Source organism: Globicephala melas, chromosome 3 (assembly GCF_963455315.2).
Source record: "Globicephala melas chromosome 3, mGloMel1.2, whole genome shotgun sequence".
NCBI lineage: Eukaryota > Metazoa > Chordata > Mammalia > Artiodactyla > Delphinidae > Globicephala > Globicephala melas.
Genome location: NC_083316.1, coordinates 82,951,713 through 82,975,347, shown reverse-complemented (window position 1 = coordinate 82,975,347; position 23,635 = coordinate 82,951,713). Strand labels below are relative to the sequence as shown.

The window sequence follows — 23,635 nt, the reverse complement described above, 5'->3', positions numbered from 1 at the left end:
ACTCTCTGAAGTTTGTACTGTGGAATCAATGGATAGTTTTTCATTTTTTATTATAGTTACATTATCTGATAGCCATTTTCAGACTATTCAACCTGAAATATATGACTCAGCTTCAATATTTCTAGGTGTGACACTGTGTTTAAGGACTCAAACAGTACTTATAGGACAAAAATAGTACTAGATGAGGTAGAATTTTTAAAATTCAACTGAAAGGCAGCCAAAACATCCACAATTTGGCACTTTTCCTTCTTTCTATGTCATATGCCAAAAGAAAGCAGAAAGCAGGAATAAACACTTTTTAACAATCAATAAAGTTTAAAATAATGTATTCAATACTTCTGTCTCTTAGGAAAATAACTAAACATTTAACTCTAAATAGTAAGACAGTGGTAAAACGCAGCATCACTTATTTTTGTTGTTGGTATTTCAAGGCAGTTTTCATAACTAAAATATCACTAAACCTCCACTGCTCCCTGACCTTGGCATATACACTGTCTCCTTCAATGGAAAAGGGCTAGTTTCTACTTAATTTCGTCAACCTAAGTATAAAGGTGTAACTGGATTTTTCACAATAAAACAATGCTTTCAATTAATGAGGCATAAACAAACAAAAAGCACTTACTCTTTGGCAAAACATTTCCATACACTTTCAATTTTTTTCCTTATCTAGTTCCATTGAAATTGTAAGAATATTTAAGGATTTTAAATATGTGTGCTTTAACCATTTGTTCAGAATTGCAGTGGGGGGGACTTCCCTGGTGGCACAGTGGTTAAGAATCCACCTGCCAATGCAGGGGACATGGGTTCGATCCCTAGTCCAGGAAGATCCCACATGCCTTGGAGCAACTAAGCCCGTGCGCCACAACTATTGAAGCCCGTGTGCCTAGAGCCCGTGCTCCACAACCAGAGAAGCCACCACAATGAGAAGCCCATGCACCGCAATGAAGAGTAGCCCCTGTTACGCAGAATACAATTAGACTGTATTCAGATGAAAGTATAATTTAATTGAGAGGAAGAAAGAGATAGATTTTTCAAATCCCTTTAGATTTAGTAATAGAAGTAGACCTGAGTATCCTATAACTGTGGATTCACTAGTGGTCAAGAAACATTCTTGAATTTGCTCTTGAAGCAAGCTAATTCAAGTCTATGCATCATGTCCAAGCTTGCTCTGCCACAGAATTTTCCACCACTCACTCTGATTACAAGCATTTAAAGGAGAACAACAAAACCTATTCTTGTCCTCTTTACCTCAAAGGGATTCTGGGAGGACAAAGGAAGACAACAAGCATGAAAGAGCTCTGCATATTTTACTTTTAAAAACTTACTCCCTTGAGGATCAATCATAAGGAGAGAAACTGCTCTAAAAAGACCAATATACTCTAGCATCAATCTTGCAGTGTCAAAATCTGGTCTGTGTTCACCCGCTGAGCTACTCCAGCACTTTTAAAAGGTCAAAAAGCAAACTAGGAGATAGGAATATCTTGGAGGCTGTTTTCGAAGCAAAATTAGACTAGGTAAGCAAAATCAAAAGCTTGCTTAGCCCAAGAATCCTCTGACTATAGATCTTATATCAATGCTTGAGTCCAGACCTACTCAGTCAAAAACTGATAGGAACGGTACAAGGAACGTATGATTTTAAAGTTCTTCCGGTTAAGAACCTCTGCTCTCCAGGTCATTGTTCTTACTGAAGCCTATCTGCTCAGGTCTAGATGGGTCAGGTCAGAGGCAAAATCAGGAAGCTGTTTCCAGCAGAAAGTCTTCGGGGTTTAGGTCACTTTGGGTCTTCCGAAATCTGAGTTTAATTCCTGCAACCCCATAACACAATGTTGTTCAAATTCTAGAATCATCCAGACCTTAAAATGCAGATTCCAGGGTCCACATTTAGTGGACACATTTAGATTCCAATTCAGTAACTTTGGTGAAGGCCCTGGAATATGTATTTTCTATTGCAGGTTGGGTGAAGATCAATTTAAAAAACGATGGTCTAGGAGTTTTGATCACTCTGCAACAGGCAGAGCATTCCAGGGTTTTGCAGAAGTCTGACCACCATCTTAAATTTGATGCATAATGATCCATTCTAGTGACCAGATGCCCAAACCAACAGGATCTCCTCAAGGTCATTTGGGACCAAAGTATAACTACTATTCCCAGGTACCTCTCCCTCCCTGATCTTCCTTCCCTGGGTCTTCATTTTCTTGTGCCAACTACATCTACACCGGTCTACAACACAGGGTGTATGTACTGAAGAACCATTTCATTTGCACTCATCTAGGATTCTGTATCTTGTTTCTAAATGTGGTATCTGGATGAGAATAAAAGGCTCAGAGGCTACCATGAGGGCATAGGTGGGGTTTTGATGTATAAGGGAAACGAGATATAGCCGGATAGTGTTCCAGTAACAGTCCTCTGCCCCCACCCCCATCCCCTTCCAACAATGAAACACTAAAATCTCTCAACGTTAGTGGCTGCGAATGAAACAGAGCAATATGACAAGAGAAGGCCTCCTGAGCACACGGTAAGTGCACTTCAGTTCTCCCTGACCCCTCCTTAGTCCAGACCACAGTATGTTCAAGGATGCATACGGCCTCTACAACCATCTCCTTGGCATGAGCAGAAGCTTCATATGGCCTAAAAGGAACATGAAATGTCAGGGGTGTCCCACCTTGCACAATTACAAAAAAAACCCACTATTTGTTTTGCACAACTTTGCTCATTTTCCATGCAATATGTTTATTCCCAGAAGGCAGAAAACTCTTCTATTAGTTGAGTGATAGTAAGGTAAACCTGGATAATTACCTAACTATCTAAAAATGTTAAAAACAAATCAACGTATATCCAAATATAAGTTATGATAGCTGATAAACATAGAATATGCAGACAATTGACAAAGGACTTGTTAACTAGAAGCCAATTTATATATGTCTACTCTGAATCCAATATTTTTTTTTCTGGAAAACAATATGTTCATTAATGACTTTCATTTGATAAAAATGTGTTCAAATTTTATTCAAAACCAAAACTATTTTAAGGTGAAGAAAACTGTTTCTGAAACTAAATGATTGAAAATAGAACCAAAAAGAATTATTATGCATAAAAGTGCTAAATGTCTTTAGTGTAGCATCTACACCATCAATGAACTACACAAATAGCACTAATATTCACAAAGGTATACAGTGCTAATTCTCAGCTTTGGGAGTTGGTGAAGACATCACACATTTGTGCTCAAGAAAAATGCCTCTAAAACGTAATAATGGCCTCTCTCTTCCTACCGTCTTAAGGTTCCTGCTGCTAGTTATTACTAGGCCTGGTTTTCTTGACTATTTCTGTTATCACAACAGTTCAACAAGAGTAACTGGCTTTTTGGTACTTTGTCAAAATCCTTTGACATATTGCCAGTGCCATCTGTACAAAAAGGGTCCTTGGCAAAACAAATAAGCTATAGACTAGGAACAAAATGGTCAGTACAATAATCTACTTATATGTTAGTCTTGATAGTAATTAACTGGTTGCTGGCCAACTGCGACTGACTAATTCAATTACCTGCCTGATGATAATGAAGGTGGTATATCCTTACTTCTCCCCTCACCTTCACCTTCATTATCAATGCCCTGCCTTCAAAACATATCTATGCACATAATGTGGACCTGTTAAATTTGTTATGTTCCATGGTCCATGACTACAAGTCTAACCACCACCTAGTACTTCAAAACATAAGCCCTGGCTTACAAGAGGGATTTAATAAAAGCATGTGCTTGGATCAGACACTCATCAATCAATCACCATTTCTAGAAAAGTAAACAGTGGCACACACTCACTGTGCATCAACAGCTACCAAATGTATATACAGTGGGCAACATCAACGATATCTCCTAAGAGCCCTGGGGTCCCTTCCAGCTAAGATCCATGATTTTGATTCTGTGGCTGCAGGCAAACAGTTAAAGCTCTAGAAATGTATATCTCTGCCATGGTCATAACATATAAATCAGACAACAGGACTGGAAGACTTTTTATTACAGCATAATAATGGCTCTCATTTCTTGAGCACGGACCATGTGGTGATGTTCTGCTTCTTCCTTTTTCACTGCTATATCCCTAACATCCAGAACAATGTCAAACAGAGAGCAGGTGCTCAGAAATATTTGTTGAATGAATGGATGGGTGGATGGATGATTGCTTTATTGCCGGACAACATCCTATCAGTTAGGTTTTATTATTATCCTTATTATCGAAATGAGAAAACTGATGCATATATGGTTAACTGACATGTCCCAGGTTACTTAGCTATTAAAAGAAAAAGCCAGGATTTGACACCACATTTTATAGGACCAAGTTCTATAAAATGCCAGAGTCTGCCCACTAAACCCACCACATGCACCACTTCTCATAGTGATAGGCCAGCAGAGGGGACTCCTCTCCTCCCTTTCCCAAACGAAAGCTCTTGTTCCTACTGCTCTGAATCACCAGGACACTTTATTTGCACTTCCCTTAGGGGTCTGGTCAATTTCTTCTTTATTTTATTGAAAGAAAGGAGAACTACCATTTACTAATTACCCATCGAGTTCCAAGCACCACGTGGGTACCTTACTCATACCTTGTCATGATCTACTGGCTAGGCATTTTGCTTTATCTCCCATTTCACTTCATGAACGAAGAAAATGAGAGTAAAATCTTTTGTCAGTATTTCCCAAACTTGCCCAATAATAATCTGGGGCGGGGGGTGCTTAAAATAGTAGCAGGCCCTATTCCAAATCTTTTGACTCAGAATGTTCCAGAAAGGAGCCTGGATTTGTCTGACTCCCAAGCTAAGGGTTAACCCTTTAGGGCAGGACCCATGTGTTTGGCATCTTTGTTCCCTTCACTGTACATACGAGGCCCCAAAAGTGTCTCATCTTTCTAAAACGCAACAGTTTATAAAGTACATTCACATGATTCCCCCAAAATAGTCATAAGAAGCAAGCATAACAGATCTCAGTACCCTCCTCTTATAGATGGGAAACGTAAAGAAAAATCAAGTTCTATGGCTCCTGGCTAAAAGAAACAAAAGAGGGGGAAAAAAAGAAGGTTATGTGGAGAGAGAAAGACAGATGATGATTCAAAAAATTTTACCCAGTTCTTCTTCTCTTCGGGTATAGCTTTCTTTTGATACCCCCAGCAGGAAATCACTCTATATATTTTGCAAATCCCAGCATGATGCAAGAGGTCTGTCAGGAGGATCATGCAGGCTATTTGTAATAGGTCCCTCAAAAATAGTATTTTTCATTGGTAATAATCAATAAAATCTTCACCATATTCTTATTCTCCCTATTACAGAACTGGTATTCTCTAAGATAAATTCTCAAAATAGGGCATCATGAGAGAATTTATAGGATGTGGTATGTATTTAAAGAAAAAAAAACTGTAATTCTCTGACCAATTTCAGCTTTGAGTTTCTTTAGGATTTCCACTTAAGTAAGTTTTCCTAGAAAAATTTTTCCCCTTATCATCTAAAGCACTCTCACTGGAATAGTCTTAGGAAGTAGTTTAGAGAGTTGAATGATATTAACCTAAATGTAATTTTACTATCTTTAGCTCACTCAAGTAGATAAATTTTCACAGCACAAGGGGTAAAAAATCCAATTTCCTTTTAAATTTTATTGCAAGTTTCCCCCAAATAAACAAAGAATTGAGCACCTTGCACCAACCAAAAAGGAAAAAAAAAGATTTTATAATAAGCCCAGTGAGAGCATGCCCATTCCAAAAAGTGAACTTGCTCTTCTTATTTGGCAAGGAAACCCTGAGAGGGAAAACAACCCTAGAAGTTGGAGGAGGGTTTCCTAATATGAAGTGAGATGCTGCGCCCTAAAATCTGAGAACCTTATACACTTTGAGTGAAGGTTAAGTAAAACTGTGTTTAGGAGCTCAGTAAAGTGGGACTTGGGAGAAAAAGGATCATCTACCTCTGAGTGATGGAATCCGAGCAACAAAACCAAACACAACCTTTCACCCTTGAAAGATGTGCCCCATGTTAAGGTGGGACCCCACTCCCCAGCCATAGCTAATTGGCCACTTGACTTAACCGTGCCAATCCAAATCTCTCTTCCTGGGAATTTGAAATTGGGAAAATGAGAAGATAGCTGAGTTGAAATTCACATAGAATTAGAGCCAAACTGACATAGGGTAACTCCAAGCAAAGCCAGGAACAAGCTGAAATGACAAAAGGGTAGAGAAGCTAAAACATCACTTTTCAAATGAAAAGAATGGAGCAGACACAGAGAGAAGTGATAGAAACCAGGCATCACCACATGAGCAGCCCTGGTTCCTGACTGTCCTCTTCTATCCCCAAAGTCCTAGCTATATTTACTGACCTATTTGGGAATGTCCATGGAGTGGCCTGCTCTGTCGTTTATATAAATGTTTTTATTTGCAATAATTTGAGTGGGTTCCTATGCCCTGAAACCAAACAGCTTTGACTAAGACAGGCAGCTTCATGGAAGAAGTGACATCTGAGCTAAATATCAGGTGTTCACCAGGTGGCCAATGGAAAGAAAGCATCCCAACTAGAGGAAACAGCTTAGAGGTCAATCTTGAGGAAGGAGAAAGCAAGTTGAGTTCTAAGGACTACAAGTACAGCCAGGAACACTGGAAGGGGGAGGGGCAGGAATGAGGCTGAAGAGAAAGGCAGGAGCCAATGCACAAAGGACCTGTAATCCATGCCAAGGTATTTAGCCTTTATCCCGTAGCTGATGGGATCAGAGGTGTATTGTAGGAGATCATTCTGGCTGTGATGTGGAGGCTGAATGCAGGAGGCTGGGGGCAAGACTGGAGGCAGGAGGCCAGTGAGAAAGTGAGCTTCTCAAGGAGAGATTTGTGTGTCATTAGTTCCACCATCAGAGACTATTCAAAGGGAAGAAAAAAACAAAAACAGCAACAACTTGGTTCTAAGAAGCATGTCAGCACAACACCCTGTGAAATGAGAGCTTTGCAGCTTGGCCAATGGCAGAGCTGTACATCATTCCACTTTTCATGCCTGATGTTTTACAGAAGCAATGACAGCCTAAGGGCTTGTTGACCCATGAGCAAACCCACCAGAAAATGTGACCCAGAACACGATAAAATACAGATCACAAAAGAAGCTCACATTGTGAAATACCACACAATTTCACACTTCATTTCCCCAGTTCGCATACTCATTTATTAATTTCCCATCATAATATAAAGCCATATCAAGCTTTAGTTACTTCAGGAAACATGGCACCTTTCATAAAGCCTGATAAAAGCATTAATAATTAAAGGATGACTTTGAAAGAAGGGCATCTAAACCTCTCTGGCACAATGTTTTTGTTCTATTCAGAAATACAAAAGGGAAACCTGCATACCCCTGAATAAATGGAAGCTGTGGATGTTCTGATCTTAATTAGTTTAGATAACAGGACAAATCAAATCCCCAAATACTTAAATGGATGGAAATGGAGCTGTCAGGCCTGATGACAGTGTAGGCTGTGGTCACAATAAACTTCCTACCTTATCAGTAATTTCTCTTACACATGAATGAAGAAAGTAGACATCACATGCACGACAAACAGCTGTTATAATTGCAGCTGACTGCAAAGCACCACTTTAACTTTTTATACTTTGACTCTAGTTTTTCTCTTTCCACTCAAAATGCCTGTCAACTGTCTTCACTTATGGATGAGATTGCCAGGCTTAAGCTACACTACAACAATGGATCCCTTTCTCTCTCATTCCATTTGCTGTTGGAGTGCAGGATCCTAACCACATCTGAAATGCTGTTTGTTGTAAGGCATTCTTTTAGTTACAAACAGCTATGTTAGAAGTCCCTTTCATCCTTGCTGCTCAGTGAGTGGTCCACGGATCACAGCTTTAGTATCACCTGGGAGCTTATTAGAAACAGGCAGTCTCGGGCCCCATCCAAGACTGAATTAGAATCTGCATTTTATCAAAATCTCCAGGTGGTCTTGTGATGATGAGAGGCACTGCCAGATATTTTTGGAAAACACAGTTGAGAAGAGTTTGACTAGAACCTAAGATCGGATCTCAATTTTCTTTGCTAGTCTGGAGAAGTGGCTTCCAAAGCCTGCATGTAAAAATTACTGCCATTTACCTTGAGTGGGACCTTCCAGGAAGATGGCAAGTGCTGTGCAAATACAGACAAGCCTGAAAGTCAGAGAGACCTGAGTTCAAATCTAAGCTCTGCTACTCATAGGCTGTGGGACTCTGGGCAAGTTACCTAAACACACTGTTGAGTCTTTTGTCCCTTTTCACTTAGTTGAGAAAAAACCATTAGGTGTTTGTTTGCTATTGTTCCTTTTTTTTTTTAAGATCACTGTAGACTCACTTATACAGAGTTCCTATATACCCTTCACCCAGTTTCCCCTGATGGTAACATCTTGCAAAACTCTAATACAATAGTACAACAAGGAAATATGTTCTCCCTCTCTTATAAGTTTGTCATTTCAAGCATGTTATAAAAGCAGGATCTTATAGTGGGTAATCTTCTAGACTGGCTTTTCACTTAGCATAATGCCCTTGGGATCCATCCAAGGTGTTTCATGTAACAATAGTTCATTCTTTTGTACTGCTGAGTCTTATTTCGTAGTATAGATGTACTACAGTTTGTATAACTATTCACCTTTCGCAGGACATTTACATTGTTTCCAGTTTTAGGCTTCTACAAATAATGCTGCTATGAGTAAGCATGTACAGGTTTTTGTGTGAACATAAATTTCTATTTCTCTGGGATAAATGCTCAAGAATGTACTAACAGGGTCACATGATAATTTTGTGAAAATGTCCTACTCTTTCCCAAAGTGACTACACCACTTTACATTCCCACTAGCAATGTAAGAGTGATCCAGTTCTCCACATCCCTACCAATATTTGACGTTATCACTAATTTTTAATTTTAGCCAGTGTGATAGGTATGTAGTATTTTCTCATTGTGCTTTTAATTTGCATTTCCCAAGTGGGTAGTGATGTTGAGCATCTTTTCATGTGCTTATCTGCCATCTATCTTTTCAGTGAAATGTCCATTCATGTCTTTTTCCATTCTCTAATTGGATTGCTTGTTTTAACCACAATTTTGTAAGCTTTTGTGAATTTGAGAGCTCGTCAGATAATGTGGTTTGCAGATATTTTCTTCCAGTATGTAGCATGTCTTTACATCTTCTTCACAGGGAGTTTCGTGGAGCAAAGTTTTTAGATTTGATGAGGTCCAATTTATCAATTTTTCCTTTTATGGATTGTGATTTTAATGTCAAGTCTAAGAACTTTTTGCCTAGTTCTGAAGATTTTCTCATTTTTCGCTGTTTTCGAGTTTTATGTCTTACATTTAACTCTGTGATACATTTTGAGTTAATTTTTGTATAAGGTGTGAGGTTTAGGTTTTTATTTTTTATTTTATTGCTTTTGAATGCCCATTTGCTTGGACCATTCATTTTGAGATGCACCCTAACTTAACAGCAACTTTGCAAAGAGAAAAAATCAAGTCATCACACTAATTGTACATATCAAATATAAGAAACCACAGTTCTAGAAACTAGAACCACCTAAAACCTAGTATCACTATGCATATCCAATGGAGAAATTATGTCTGGCTCAGAGTCTGACTCATAAAAGTCATTCAATAAGCCTGTGCATTAATTGTTTGCTTTTTCTCACATTTGTAATTGTTTTGATTTAATAAATAATGATTAAATCATTACATTGTTGTTGTTGCCTTAAAATAACATAGCAATACTTGGAGTAAATTGTGGCAGACCACATCACACAACACTCCACATCAATCCCATTTACTTAAATAAAGTAACTTCTTTTAAAAAATTTACATGTGTTCTTTAGTCCCTTTCAATGCATTTACATATATGTGAATATACATATACATAAATTTAGGTTGTATTTTGTGAAATCAAATGATCAGTATTTTACCCTCTGTGTTTTTCTCCCATTTTTAAGTCCTTCCCCCACCCTGAGGTTAGTTGAATCATGACTTAATTTTTGTCAGTAATTTTTTAATCCATCAGGAATATTTTTTTGTGTATTGCATGCAATAGGAGTCAAGTTTTATTTTTCACAAATAATTACCCAATTTGGGGTGTGAATGAATGAAATCTTATCTAGACAGTCTTGACACATGCTATGTACCTATATAAATTTAAGCATATTTTCCAGATGTTTATTCTTTTTCATTGACTTAACTATCATTTTTATTGTCAGATTTTAACTTTAGATATCTGACAGTTCAAGTTCTCCTTGTCTTATTTGTCAATATTTTGTTAGATACTATTATTTCTGCTTATTTTTCAAGACAAATTAATAAATCTATATTTTCAAGTTCAAAAAAACAGTCCTAGTGAGTTTCTGATTATGAGCAAATTTATAAATACTTTTAGGACATGCTCTATATTTTTGCAACTGTTCATTTACACTCCTTAGTAAAGTTATGAAAAGCAGATTAAGAGAAATGGTTGAGAACATTCTCTAAACTTACTTTAAGCATTAAAATTCTCTTTTAACCTTTAAAGCGCTTTAAGTTTTTACGTACACACAACAAAACTGACACAGTCTTCAAAGGACAGAAGAACCATGGACTGTGCATGTTCTGATAAGTACTTAGTTCTGATTAAAAAAAAGAAAAGAGGAAATAATGATCCTTATGCTACAACGTGGAGAAACAACACTGTGTGTGTGTGTGTGTGTGTGTGTGTTTGTAGGAGTTTGAGGGTGAGCAGGTGGAGAGAGTAGAAAAAGCAAGCCTTGCTTCTGGGCCCTAGAATATATAAATAAACAGTATGTTATTACTCCAAGTGCAGAGGACAACTGTCATAATAAGTGCAAATTGAAACCATTTAATCTGGGAAAAAGAGATCGTATAAACCCAGTAATTATGCTGAGTACAATTTGTTAGCATGAGTTGCCCGAAAGAATTAGGTAATTTCACTCTAAATAACTGAATTTTAATGAAGCTTATTGTGTGTTATTTCTTATTTCTATCCTAGTTTGTTTACTATTCACAATGACAAAATTGTCTTAAAAAAAAAACAGCTCAATGACAGACACTATTCCTATACTGAAAGGAACAAGGTAAAATCAAGTAAAGAATATGTTTCTTCTAACTTTCCAACAATTAAACTAGTTTAATTATTAAGTGAAAATGTGCTCCTGTAAAAAAAACCACTAGCCTTATAATATCCCTTCCCCCCTACCACCTTCATCACAAGAATCTAATTTTTTTTTTTTTTTTTTAAAGAATCTAATTTTTAGTTGGTCATAATGCTGCTCAATTAAAGGACAACATAGCCTAGCCTCAACTGCAGATGGGTAAAGCCATGTGGCAAAGTTTGGTTGTGTGCCCCATTTCTGCCCCTTCTTCACTTTTGCTGGTTAAAAGGGGCATATGCTGACTGGAGGCTCAACAGCTGTACTGGACTAAAAGGACAGGGGTTATACTGTAAAGATAAAAGGATGCTGAGCCAGAAGGAGTCTGGGTCCTTGATGAATATAAGGAAAAGCCATACCACCTTATCTCCAAAATTCTTTCATTTGTGATAGCAATTAAGTTCTATCTTATTCAAGATATTTCACATATTTTGTTATATGCCGCTGAACCCAATCCCAAATTAAATAGCACTACTGCTGCCCAGGAAGATCAAAGACTGTGGAACCCAATGTATTGAACTACTTTTATACAGAAATTTCTTTTTAAGTTTTCATTGTTATAAAGATTCGCTATGTCCAGGTCAATACATTTTAATTTTATGTCAAAAATTTCCAGCAAAATAGACAATTATTTTCTCTATACTTTGATTTATCCATCAATATCAACACTTCTGAATACAAACAAAGAATATACAGTCATTCCCCAGAATCCACGGGGGATTGGTTCAAGACCCCCATGGATACCAATGTATACGTCCACTACATTTTCTGTTGATCTATATTTTTTCATTAATTTATGAGATCTTTACTCTTTCATTTAGAATCCTTACTGTCTTCAAATGTTATCATGCAAGTTCACATAAAATCTTCTAATATATCGACCCAAATAATAACACTTCTCAACTATGCCATAATATGTAGAGTTGTTTCCTTAAAAATACTGCCATAAACCAATTTTTTCCATATTTTTGTGGTTATTATTTAATGTCAAACTCTCTCCTAAAAACTTTCATCCTTTAATCCTGCTGTTTGACTTCCAAATCTATGAAATAGAAAGGTACTATAGACAGAAAGTATATGTCCCCCCAAAATTCATATGTTTAAATCCTAATCCCCAATGTGATGGTATTCGGAGGTGGGATCTCGGGTAGACAATTAGGTCTTGAGAGCAGAGCCCTCATGAATGAGATTAGTGTTCTAATAAAGGAGGCACTAGAGAGCTCCCTCACTCCTTCCTCCAAGTGAGGATGAATGTGAAGATGGCCATCTATGAATCAACAAGTAGGTTCTCACCAAATCTACTGGAACCTTGATCTTGGACTACTTGCCTCCAGAACTGTGAGAAACACATATTTGTTTATAAGCCATACAATCAATGGTATTCTGTTACAGCAGCCCAACTGGACTAAGACAAGAGGATTATGATCAATTTTCTTATACTATTCTGCGTTTATTCTGGAGATTCTCATTCCTCACTCCCATCTATAAATTAAAGGAAATCTGTATTAATTACACTTACAGTTGCACAAAAATCTAGATCAAAATGTCTAGATCAAAAATGTCTCTTGTCCTTTAGCAATTCCTTTTTGGAGCCAAAAGAGTTGATGAAGTGTTTGTGGATGTTTCTGACAGACAGAAACGAGGCTGTTATGATCACTTAAAATAGTTAAAAGATACTTATATTCGAGATTCACCTTCCTTTTTAAGTTTCAGTTTTAGTATTTGGTTTAGGATGCTACATCTAAGAAAGTAGATTCATTTGTCTAGTTACAGACAAGGGTGGCTGTGAGACTCTGGAAGGGAGAAAAGTAATAAGAAGTGGGGAGTACACCAATCATTTATTTTATAAATATTCATTTGTTCAATAAATAATTTATAGGGGTTTAAAATATATCATTGGCAAAATACATAAAGATCCTGGCCCTCATGAAGCTTATATTCCAGCAGGAAAATGGACAATAAACATACCTAAGTCAATAACATAGTATGTTAAAAGGTGATAATCATCATGGAAAAAAGAAAAAGGGAAGAAGAGTAATGGAGAGATGGACAGCTGGGTGAGGTGTGGGGTAAGTTGCAAGCCTGTAAGGGGGACATTTGACTAAGACTCATAGGTAGTTAGGGAATGAGCACAGTGGGTATCTGTAGACGTCTCCAGGTAGATAAAAGAGCTGGAGCTAAGCAGCTACAAGGAGGCGAATGCGGTTGAACCAAGAAGGGGGAGCAGATCGGGCAGGTAATGGAGAATGGATTGTAGATACTTGTAGGTCACTCACTGTAGGGACTTTGGTTTGTTCTCTGAGTCAAATGGAGAGTCACTGCAGAGTCTGGGAAGAATGGCGTGATTGGGTTTCTATTTTAAAAAGATCACTTTGGCTTCTTTATTGAGAATGGACCTGGGGGAAGGGAAGGGAAAGGGTTTATACCCTTCCTGCTTAGACAAGGAAATTATATGATATTGTTGTTTTCTGCTGTAATCCCGGTGGTCCAATCAGGGTGGGTGAGATAACAAGATAACAAGTGGTTGAAACCTGGATATATTTTGAAGGTAGAGACAGGATATCCTAATGGATTGTGTATGCGATGTGAGAGAATTTAACTACAGAAGACCTCACCCAGGAAAAGTAAAGGAGAAACAAGAAACAAACAGATGAGGTTGTAAGACATCCAGGGAGAGAACTAGGAAAGAATATTGATTAGTTTTTGTTCTTCACCCCAGGTAGTGATGACAAAACCCATGACCCTTTCACATGTTAAAGAATATAACCTAACTAGAAAACGGAGTACTCCGCTCAGAGATGCCTCTGAAGCCAGACAAGTTGTTTCAAATTGATATATAGTAGAGTGAATTCGCTTGGTTTTCTTTTCAAAATGTAAAGAGGAGTAGGCAAAAAAAAATACAGTAATAAAATACAGTGCAAACCTTGACGATGGATATCATCCAGAGTTACTGGCTGAAGACATTTTTGTGAAGCGATATTTTTCACAATAGCACCTATGTTTTATAGGTCAAAATAAAGAAGACATGTTTTGTCTTACACCATATTTAACGTCCTCTGTGTCTTGGAATGCCAAAACATTCTCTCTTTGTGAATTGTCACCTCTGGCTGATGACAGCTTGATCCTGGTACCAATGATTATTAAACAGATCTGCAACAGAGCCACAGAAGTGAACAAGGAGGTCAAGGGGAATGAAAACAAAGAACGAAGTAGAAGAGGTATAATATTAAATCTTACAGGAGAAGTACTTATTACCCTATAATTTTAATAAATACATATATTTAAAGGCAATGTTTTTTTTTCTCTTTTTAGAAAAATATATATAGACTTGCATGTGGCTAATTTACTTTTTCTCCTTCCTTTTTTCTTTCTGTTCCCGTAATCTAATTACCGACTGTATACTTTGCCAACAGCTCTCCCAGGGGAATAATTTTTAAAAAAACAAACTGCAAAACCCAGCACCCATCTGCTCTTTCATCCCTAGCACCGTTTTGATGATGTTTATAATTCCTTTTACAGTAATAAAGTATCTGCTCAGTGATTAATAATTCAAAATATAGTAAAAGAAAACCAAACAAATGGCTCAATGTAAGAAAGCGGAATAAGAAATAAGTTTGAACACAATGTAGTATCTGTCAAAATGAAGAAAAGCAACATGTTTTATGGGCAGAGCAACTGAGCTGTATATTTAAAAATCTAGTATCTAGTCAAGAATGGCAGTGGACATTTTTTCCTTCTGAAAAACCTGATTATATTACTGTTACATCATTTGTCTGATGTCTTATTAATTGAAAATTGCCTTCTAGTAGCTGCCTTCTACCCTGCTATTTCAACTACTGATTGTAGTTCTACTGGATTTGTGATATCATCATGAAAGATGGATATAATTGGTCTCCATCCAAGACTCTCTTCTCAACCCCATCCACTCAAACCTCTTTAACTTTTCATGTTAAGCCTCTGCATTTTAAAGATGGAAAGAAGGATGCTCTCTGCAGCTTATCCACCAAATGCATCAACTGACACAATTATCTAACTGATCCACTTTTACTTTCAGCCACTAAATGCATTTCAAAAGAACCAGGAATGGAAATACCTCTTGCCTCTTCAGGCTTTCTATGGAGTTTAACTCTTTCCAATAATAAATCTCTGGAAGTGTTGCGGGGGGGGAAACAATGATTCTACATGGAATCCTTGAGTATAAACTGAAAAACAACTGGAGCTAGTTTTGATAGAAAGTGAATGAAATTTCACATGGAGAGGACTTCGGGGATACTAGCAATGTTCTGTTTCTTGACCTGGGTGGTGGTTCCATAGGAGTTTGTAGCTATTCTTTAAACTTTCTATGCTCTATGCATCTGTAGGTATGATATATATCACAATAAAAAGTGATATTTCAAGGATTATTCCAGACCTCTGATTCTGTATTTATTACATGCTAGTCAATCCATCACTGTCAACTTTCCATATTAAAGAATATTTAACGGTGAAAAACCAGAAACTCTTCCATCTTAATCAAGATTTTTAATCAAGAATTAAGGACATTCATGATATATGTGTTATCACTAATGGATTAGAATAGGAAGCAGAGGCTGCAATTCTGCCCTCTCCTCACTATTTTCTTCTTATTATTTACTGATCATGGACAGAAACTCATTATGAAACAACCATTCCCTTTGAAGTCACAATAAAATAAAAGCAAAAGAAAACCAGACATTTACCTCGGGAGTACAATTACAATGATGCTATGTTTCTCTTTTAAATAATAAGAATTATTATTCAACCCAAATCTTAGGAATTTAAGTAAGTTTCTCTGCCACATATGAAGAAAACAGAAGTTAGGAAATTATTAAATCATATTCATATATTTTTCTCTATTACATTCAGCTGAATTTAACTTTTTTACTATCTAGTAATTGACATTTTAGAAAGAACAATATAAAAATGGTCTTTAAATGTAGCTATTTTCACAAAAAACAAACTTAAGCATTTGTGTTGTTTATTCTTCCCCCTTTGGGGGAGTAATTCATGTCCAAAGAACATAATGGCCAGCCTTTTAAGACTGGTATGACTAAAAACGGTGAAATCACATACAGACATAAAAAAGACTTTACCAGAAGTAGTGGGAAAATGCCATGTTGTTTAACGGCAATGACTGCTAATCTGTAAACTGATGATACTCATGTACTTTTTTTTAACTAATGAAAAAAGACTGCAAACTGTTTTATAACTGTAAGAATGAACTCACTGTGATTAATTTCTTTCCATCTTCGAAGTGGGCAAACAAGGCAGCTAAATATTCAAAATGTAATTTTCTTTTTAAATGTTGCTTTAAAATGTTTTAAAATTTTTCCATGAAAAGTTATAAATATCTATACTGATTCCTGTAAATGCATGATGACATCATCCACATAAAATATTTCTTTAGGTCATGGCATTTTTCTCAGCGTTACATTATAATTTAAGGTAAGCCACATAATCGATTGCATTATAATGAATCACGCAGACCTTCAAACGACTTGTCTAATTTCACTTTGCAGTCTAAAAGTGCATATATAATTATGCTGTTTTCTATGTGTCTCTAATGTTTCTTCTGATAAACTATAAATGTGGTTCAGCATCCTGCTCTCTTCGGCTGAGAAAAATATAAATAGCAAAAGAGAGTAAACTAGTTACTAAGGTACCGTTTACATTTTACTTAATTGACAAGAATACATTAAGTTACTTGAATTAACCCCTTACATTTTATGTTTTCATTTAATCACTTAGATATTAGAAAGGAGAGAAGTATATATGTGTGTTGAAGTTATCATAAGGGCAAGCAGTATAAGATTAAACAATTTATTAATTTGGTTTAAAAATACAATACTTTCTGAAAGTTACTTGTTTCAGACACTGTGTTAGCCTCTGGAAAAACAAAGATGAATAGAAATGATGCTTACCTGGGGACTTCCCTGGTGACACATTGGTTAAGACCCCGTGCTCCCAATGCAGGGGGCCCGGGTTTAATCCCTGGTCAGGGAACTAGATCTCACATGCATGCTGCAACTAAGAGTTTGGCCACAACTAAGGAGCCCTGCAGCTAAGGAGCCCACTGCCACAACTAAGACCCAGCGCAACCAAATAAAGAAAGAAATATTAAAAAAAAAAAAAAAAAAGAAAGAAATGATGCTTACCTGGCTTTTAATGGGGCAAATGGGGATGGCATTTTGGAAAGGAATGGAAGACAAATTATTGCAAGGCAATGTGAGAAGGCCTATAATATTTATAGAAGCAAATTCAACATGTTGTGTGGTACTGGGGGATGAAGCAAGGGGCTGGTGGAAGAGGAGGAAAACCTTCTAAAATACATAATAATTAGTGAATTCTTATAGGGAGTAAGAAAGTGAAGGCCTATAAAGGAAGGACAGTCCATCTGTATCTCCCACATATCCCTGGAGAGGGAGAAGAGGTATGGCGTGCCATTGGCTTCAACTCTAGGTACGTGGAAAGCTGTGAATGCAGCCAGGCTATTATGAGTCTGTGGGCTAGAGTGAAGGCAACAAGGGCACAAGAAGGAAAAAACAGCTTGATCTTTCTTATCATTCAGGATTCAGCTTCCCTGTGGGATGAGTGGCCTTCCCTCCCCACCCAGTACAATATCATACTGCTCTGTCACTACTCCCTGCCTTGGTCTATTCATAGTGAACATTATCCCTTGTTTAAGATGTTCATTGTTCACCCTCCTCACAAGACGGTAAGTTTCCAGAGAGCAGGGAGGTGTATTTCTAGCCCCTAGAATAATGCCTGGCATACAGCAGGCACTTGATAATAAACTGGAGGAATTAAATCAGCAAGAAAAGAGAAAGGAAAAGGATACAGGAGGACACGAAGAGTGGTCCACGTAAAAAATGGACAGGAAAAGAGAATAACAATAAACCACTGTCTCAAATGTTCCCCATGCACCAATCCCCTCAGCTGCCCCAGAAGACATTCCCTACCAAAAACTTCAAAAAAAACACTTTGAAGCCACCAGGCCTGCCACATATTCTACATATTGCAAAAGCTTGTCAGGTTGAAAGCCAGAACATCAATTGCATTTTACATACATTGCTATTTCAACTGAAAAGTGAAAAAAATACATCCTTAATGGGGAATATTATAATTGAGGGCTCATTCAAATAAGTAGGTTTTTCAACATAAACTATTAATCTGTTCAATAATCATATCTGTTAGAAAGTAATGGAATACTATTGTGTGAACCACAAGTTCAAATTCCTATCCCGAGCACTTAAATTTTTTTCACAAACATCACTATATTAATCTGCCTTTTTTGCATTTACTGCTGTTATATTCAAAAATTCAATCTCTTAGACAAATGGCAATTCAAGAGCACAATTCAAGTGATATATATATTATTCCTTTTGACTACAAACGTATATTTGCCCATTCAATTTTTCTTTTTCATTCAAATTTTGCAACAGCTGTTACATGATATATTTCTGAATACAAAATACACACTCTGCTTTCTCAACTACAATATACAGGAATTTCTACAACCTCTCATCTTCTCTGAAACACTTATAATATATTATAAATTTAAATTAAATCACACAGAAGTTATTTATGCTACTTTCTTTGACTTAACTTGAATATGTTAATTGTATTCAATGTATCTTGCAGGTTAAAAGTAAAATGTCACGAGCCTCATTATTTAAATTCCATAAAAGAAAACCATCTTTGCTGAAATATTTTGACATATACAAGGAAACACTGCACCTAGTGTTACTCATCAGCAAAAATTAAATATCTTTTGGTATTATAATTCCCTCAACATTTGGGGGATTCTTCCAGTTTTGGTACACTTTTTTTCTATTCCATCTTTAGATGTGTGAATCCTATAAAGAGATAAGATGAAATTAAAAGGAAAAAATTAGGAATGCTCTTGTTTATAAAGAATCCCCTTTGAACAATTTACAGATTCAATTCCAATAACAATCAAGTTTTTTTAGCTTGACAACCCAGCGACCACCAAAGACAGAGACCACAACAATTACTCATTACTCTTTAATGAGTTGACAGCTGAGTAAATTTCTTTAAGTGCACCCAAGTCCCATTCTCCGGGAAGAGATGATTATTGGTCACTGCTTAGTTTGTATGTTTTTACTGAAGCCAATATGCACACCACCGAAGAGAAGGGGCCAGCTGTGTGACCCTGACATGTCTTATAAACCTGGAAACTGTCACCCACTAAACAGGCCATTGTGAGGGCTAGATGTGGCAATACATATAAGAATGGCTTGAAAACTGTAAAATGCCATATACATGCAAGATTCATATTACTACCAGTAATGGCTAAAAACAAAAGTGAAGTCATTGATTTCTCTCTTTCCCTTCTATGGGAGATTTGAACCACAGGGGAAAAAAAACAGACTGAATAATAAACCCAAATGGTCCCTTGCACCAGTGTCTGTATACAATACACACAGCAGTAAATGCACAGGAAGTAGATAGATACCATCTTCTCATGCCTGGGTTATTGTAATTGCCTCCTAACTTATCTCCCTGCTTCTGCCCTTGCCACCTTATAATCTGTTCTCAATACACAGCAATCATAGCAAGCCTTTGAAGCTAAAGTAGTCCATGTCACTGCCCTGCCTAACACCTCCTGCAGCTTCTCATTTGGGTCAGAGTAAAAAAAGCAAGAGTCCTTTCACTGGCATGCAAGGCCCTACAAAACCAGCCTCTTAGTCCCCTACCCCACACTGGCCCCTTGCTGTTCTTTACACAGCACGTTCCCACTTCAGGGTCTCCGTACTTGCTGTTTCCTCTGCCTAGAATATTGTCGCTCCTTGTAGCCAAGTGGTTTCCTCTCTTGATCACCTTCAGTCTCTGTTCAATTGTCACCTTCTCTGTGAGGTCTTCACTGACCTCCACATTTTAAATTGCAACCTCCCTGTGCTCCTTGCCTCCCCCACCTCCCTTTACTACTCCAAAATACTTAGCTTCATTACAGTATTTTAGTAACAGTGTTTAATCTCTGACTATAAGCTCTATGTGAGCAGGGGTTTTTGTGTATTTCGTTCACCATTATACCTCCAATAGCTAGCTCAGGACATAGCAGGACATCAGTAAATATTTGTTAAATTAATAGATACGCAACTTTCACATCATAAATATATGTGAGCCACCTGTAAACTACTACAATATTATAGCAAACTTTATTAAACTCAGGTTCAAGCCAAATGTTGCAAAAAGAAGGGGAAAAGATTATACAAATAATGCAGAAAGAAAATGAGATTTTTCTCTTTTTAAAAATCATCACAAAGGAAAAACACCAAATCATGCCTAGTGAATCAATAAACTGATTAAACTCAGAAGAGTTCCAACATATTCATAAAATCTTTCATTTAACCAAATACTCAATGTAAAATGAAAAAACATATTTCAAGTCCATCTTTGACTAAAATTTTCAAAAATGAAAATGGGAACCATTTAAGGTCGAACACATTCAATAATTAAATTAATTATATATGCCTTTGATTCTCCTCTACATGGAATCAGAATTGTCACTAAAACAAGTAGGAGATACCAATACCTCTGCGTTTTGGTCCCACAAACACATAAACACATAAAAACAAAGTTTGTATTTTGGCCATTCTATTATAACAGCTTATTGGACAATCACAAATAGCTCAATGTAGGATCTGTTGCCAGAAAACGTGGGTCTCTGGGGGACAGGAGTAGGGTGCCACCTTGGTAGTTCTGAGCTCCACTCATCAGAATGTGAAGAAGCCAAACCTCTAGCTGCCTTTCAAGTATTGATGGCAAATGAATCAAATACTTAAAACAAAAAACTTATTTCTTCTAGGAAATCAAAATCTTGCAAACAAGATCTGGCAAAATTATGATTTTTACAGTAGCTGTTTCAGGATTAAGCTTATTGAATCCTGGTGTCTAACATACTTTTATGCCATTTTATTTAAATGGCCACATCAAAACAGAAAAGTAGAGCTTTCATTCATACGATGTTTGATCCTGACAATGCGTTCATTCCCTCTCCCAATATCCTGTAGCACTGATGATCTTTATAAAACAAGCTTTTGTACTTTATTTCTTGTATGTCCATATTATTTCTACACAAGAGCTCCTTGAGGGTAGAAATCCTCAATTAATAAATAATTTGACAAGGATGAATCCCTGTTTATAATATCATCAAAGCAAAACAAGCTAAAATGTTTATAAATAATGGGAAGCAAAGCTGTAGGCACTGGCAGGATATAACGAGTGGGGCCTCTACATTCCCCCAACCAATAGCAGGTAAATAGGACTTCTGGAAAAGATATGATCCCTACAAAATTTGCCTTTAGAGTCCTCAGCTTCTCCTTTATTCACCTTCTCTCCTTCTTCTATAGTCCAATGCATTGATTGCTATTTTGTTGTCACACTAATTGACATTTTCAGGTATTGACTAAAAATGAAGTTGCTCAATTTTTTCATAGACTTTTCTTTTAATCTTTCTAATAATACAGTTGATGAGACAGTATTACTTTCATTTTACAGATGAGGAACCAGTGGTCTAAGTGAAGTTATGTAACTTTAACTTGTTCAGTGACATAATGTCTCAGAGAAAAGGCTTAATCTCAGGACTGACTCAAAGCCTATGTTCCTAGTTCCTTACCTGGTCTGTCTCCTGTTTGTCTAGAGTTGATTATGTGCCCAGCTGTGCAGTTTATACACTTTCATGTGAATGAGCTTCCCATGACTTATCGCTGCAACCAGTTCTTGCAAGGAAGCTGGTATCTATTTACAGAATAAAGGGCAGTATATAAGAATAAAAGAAAATGGGGATAATATTTGGGAAAAAGAGAACATGCAAGCCGCTGAAAATACACCAGACTAGCTTGGCCTTGTCCTAGGTGTGAGCATGGGTTAGTGCTGGGCCTGCATTGAGAGGATGCTAGCTCCAATAATATTTTAGTATTCTTGTTAGAAAGGAATTACTGTGTATCCCCCAAATAATTAACACAGCGATAGACACAAAGTAGAACTCAAATGCCAGGACACAGAAAAGTTTGGAAAGTTGTGATCGTGGCTAAATTTGATCATTTCCCAATTTTTCAAGCTACAGAGAACCACAAAAGAAGTAGAGGGAACAGCCTGAGACCATCTTTAAAGCCTGGGTTTCAATGGAATGTAGGACTCTGGTACCTCTGGTTACTAAGGTGATAAGATGAAAACATAGAGCATGTCACAGGAAAGGCAAATGGCTGGAGGAAGGTGAAGTGTGTATGACAGGGAGAGAGAGAGAGAGTTCTAATTAAAAAATGATAATACCATAACAGAATGCCAAGAAATTCATTTAGCATCTTAACAAACTTTAAAAATTGTACAACATGAGCACAGCAGTTTTTTCTAGTTAAAGTAAATACTGTATGGGAAAAGAGTTATTATTGTTAGATATTTACTGTGTGCCAACAATGTTATCCAGGGAAATAACACAAACTACATCCACAGGGCTTAAAAATGGTATGAAATACAGTTGAATTATTCATAACATCACAATACAAACAATTACTCTTAGCTGTTGATAAATATATTTCTACTCCACACACATATATGTGCATGTTTGGGCAATTATAGGCATACCTTGTTTTACTGTGATTAGCGAATAATTTTTTACAAATTGAAAGTCTGTGGCAACCCTGCATCCAGCAAGTCTATCAGCACCATTTTTCCAACAGCATTTGCTTACTTCATGTCTCTGTGTCACATTTCAATAATTCTTGCAATATCTCAAACTTTTTCATTATTAATTATTATATTTGTTATGATGATCTATGATCAGTGATCTTTAACTTACTATTGCAAAAATATTACGACTCACTGACGAATCAGATGATGGTTAGCATATTTTAGCAATATAGTATTTTAAAATTATGTACATTTTTTAGACATAATGCTATTGCACACTTAACAGACTGCAGTAAAGTATAAACATATCTTTTGTATGCACTAGGAAACAAAAAAATTGGTGTGACTCCATTGATTGCGATATTCACTTTACTGTGGTGGTCTGGAACTGAATCTGCAGTATCTTTGAGGTTTGCCTGTACTTATAAATAATTCAAGCTAATTTCCCAAAGATTTAATCCATGTTGAAATGTGTCCTTTAAAAAGCTGATGGCACACTTTGTAAAAAAGAGCTTAGTAATGAAGAGTCATGCTTAAAAAGATGTGCATATGAAACTACATTTTTCTTTCTCACATTATTTCTGCATTTCCTTTTTTATTTTTTTTTTTGCGGTATGCGGGCCTCTCACTGTTGTGGCCTCTCCCGTTGCGGAGCACAGGCTCTGGACGCGCAGGCTCAGCGGCCATGGCTCACGGGCCCAGCCGCTCCGCGGCATGTGGGATCTTCCCGGACTGGGGCACGAATCCGTGTCCCCTGCATCAGCAGGAAGACTCTCAACCACTGCGCCACCAGGGAAGCCCTATTTCTGCA

General features: G+C 36.9%; 1 protein-coding gene across 21 annotated transcripts in view; it reads right to left on the bottom strand.

The window, feature by feature from the left end:
• The window catches only part of PAM (peptidylglycine alpha-amidating monooxygenase), a 280,433-nt gene that overhangs the window by 170,832 nt on the left and 85,966 nt on the right, over positions 1-23,635 (bottom strand). For 2 of the 21 annotated variants that reach the window (XM_060296051.2, XM_060296052.2), the window contains exon 3: positions 14,194-14,304. The exons of 17 other annotated variants lie outside the window; for them this stretch is intronic. The gene's annotated coding sequence lies outside the window, so the exon portion shown is untranslated. Of the gene's footprint in view, positions 1-14,077; positions 14,099-14,193; positions 14,305-23,635 lie in introns of those variants that run through there. 2 more of the 21 variants (XM_060296056.1, XM_060296050.1) reach the window with 2 other exon arrangements.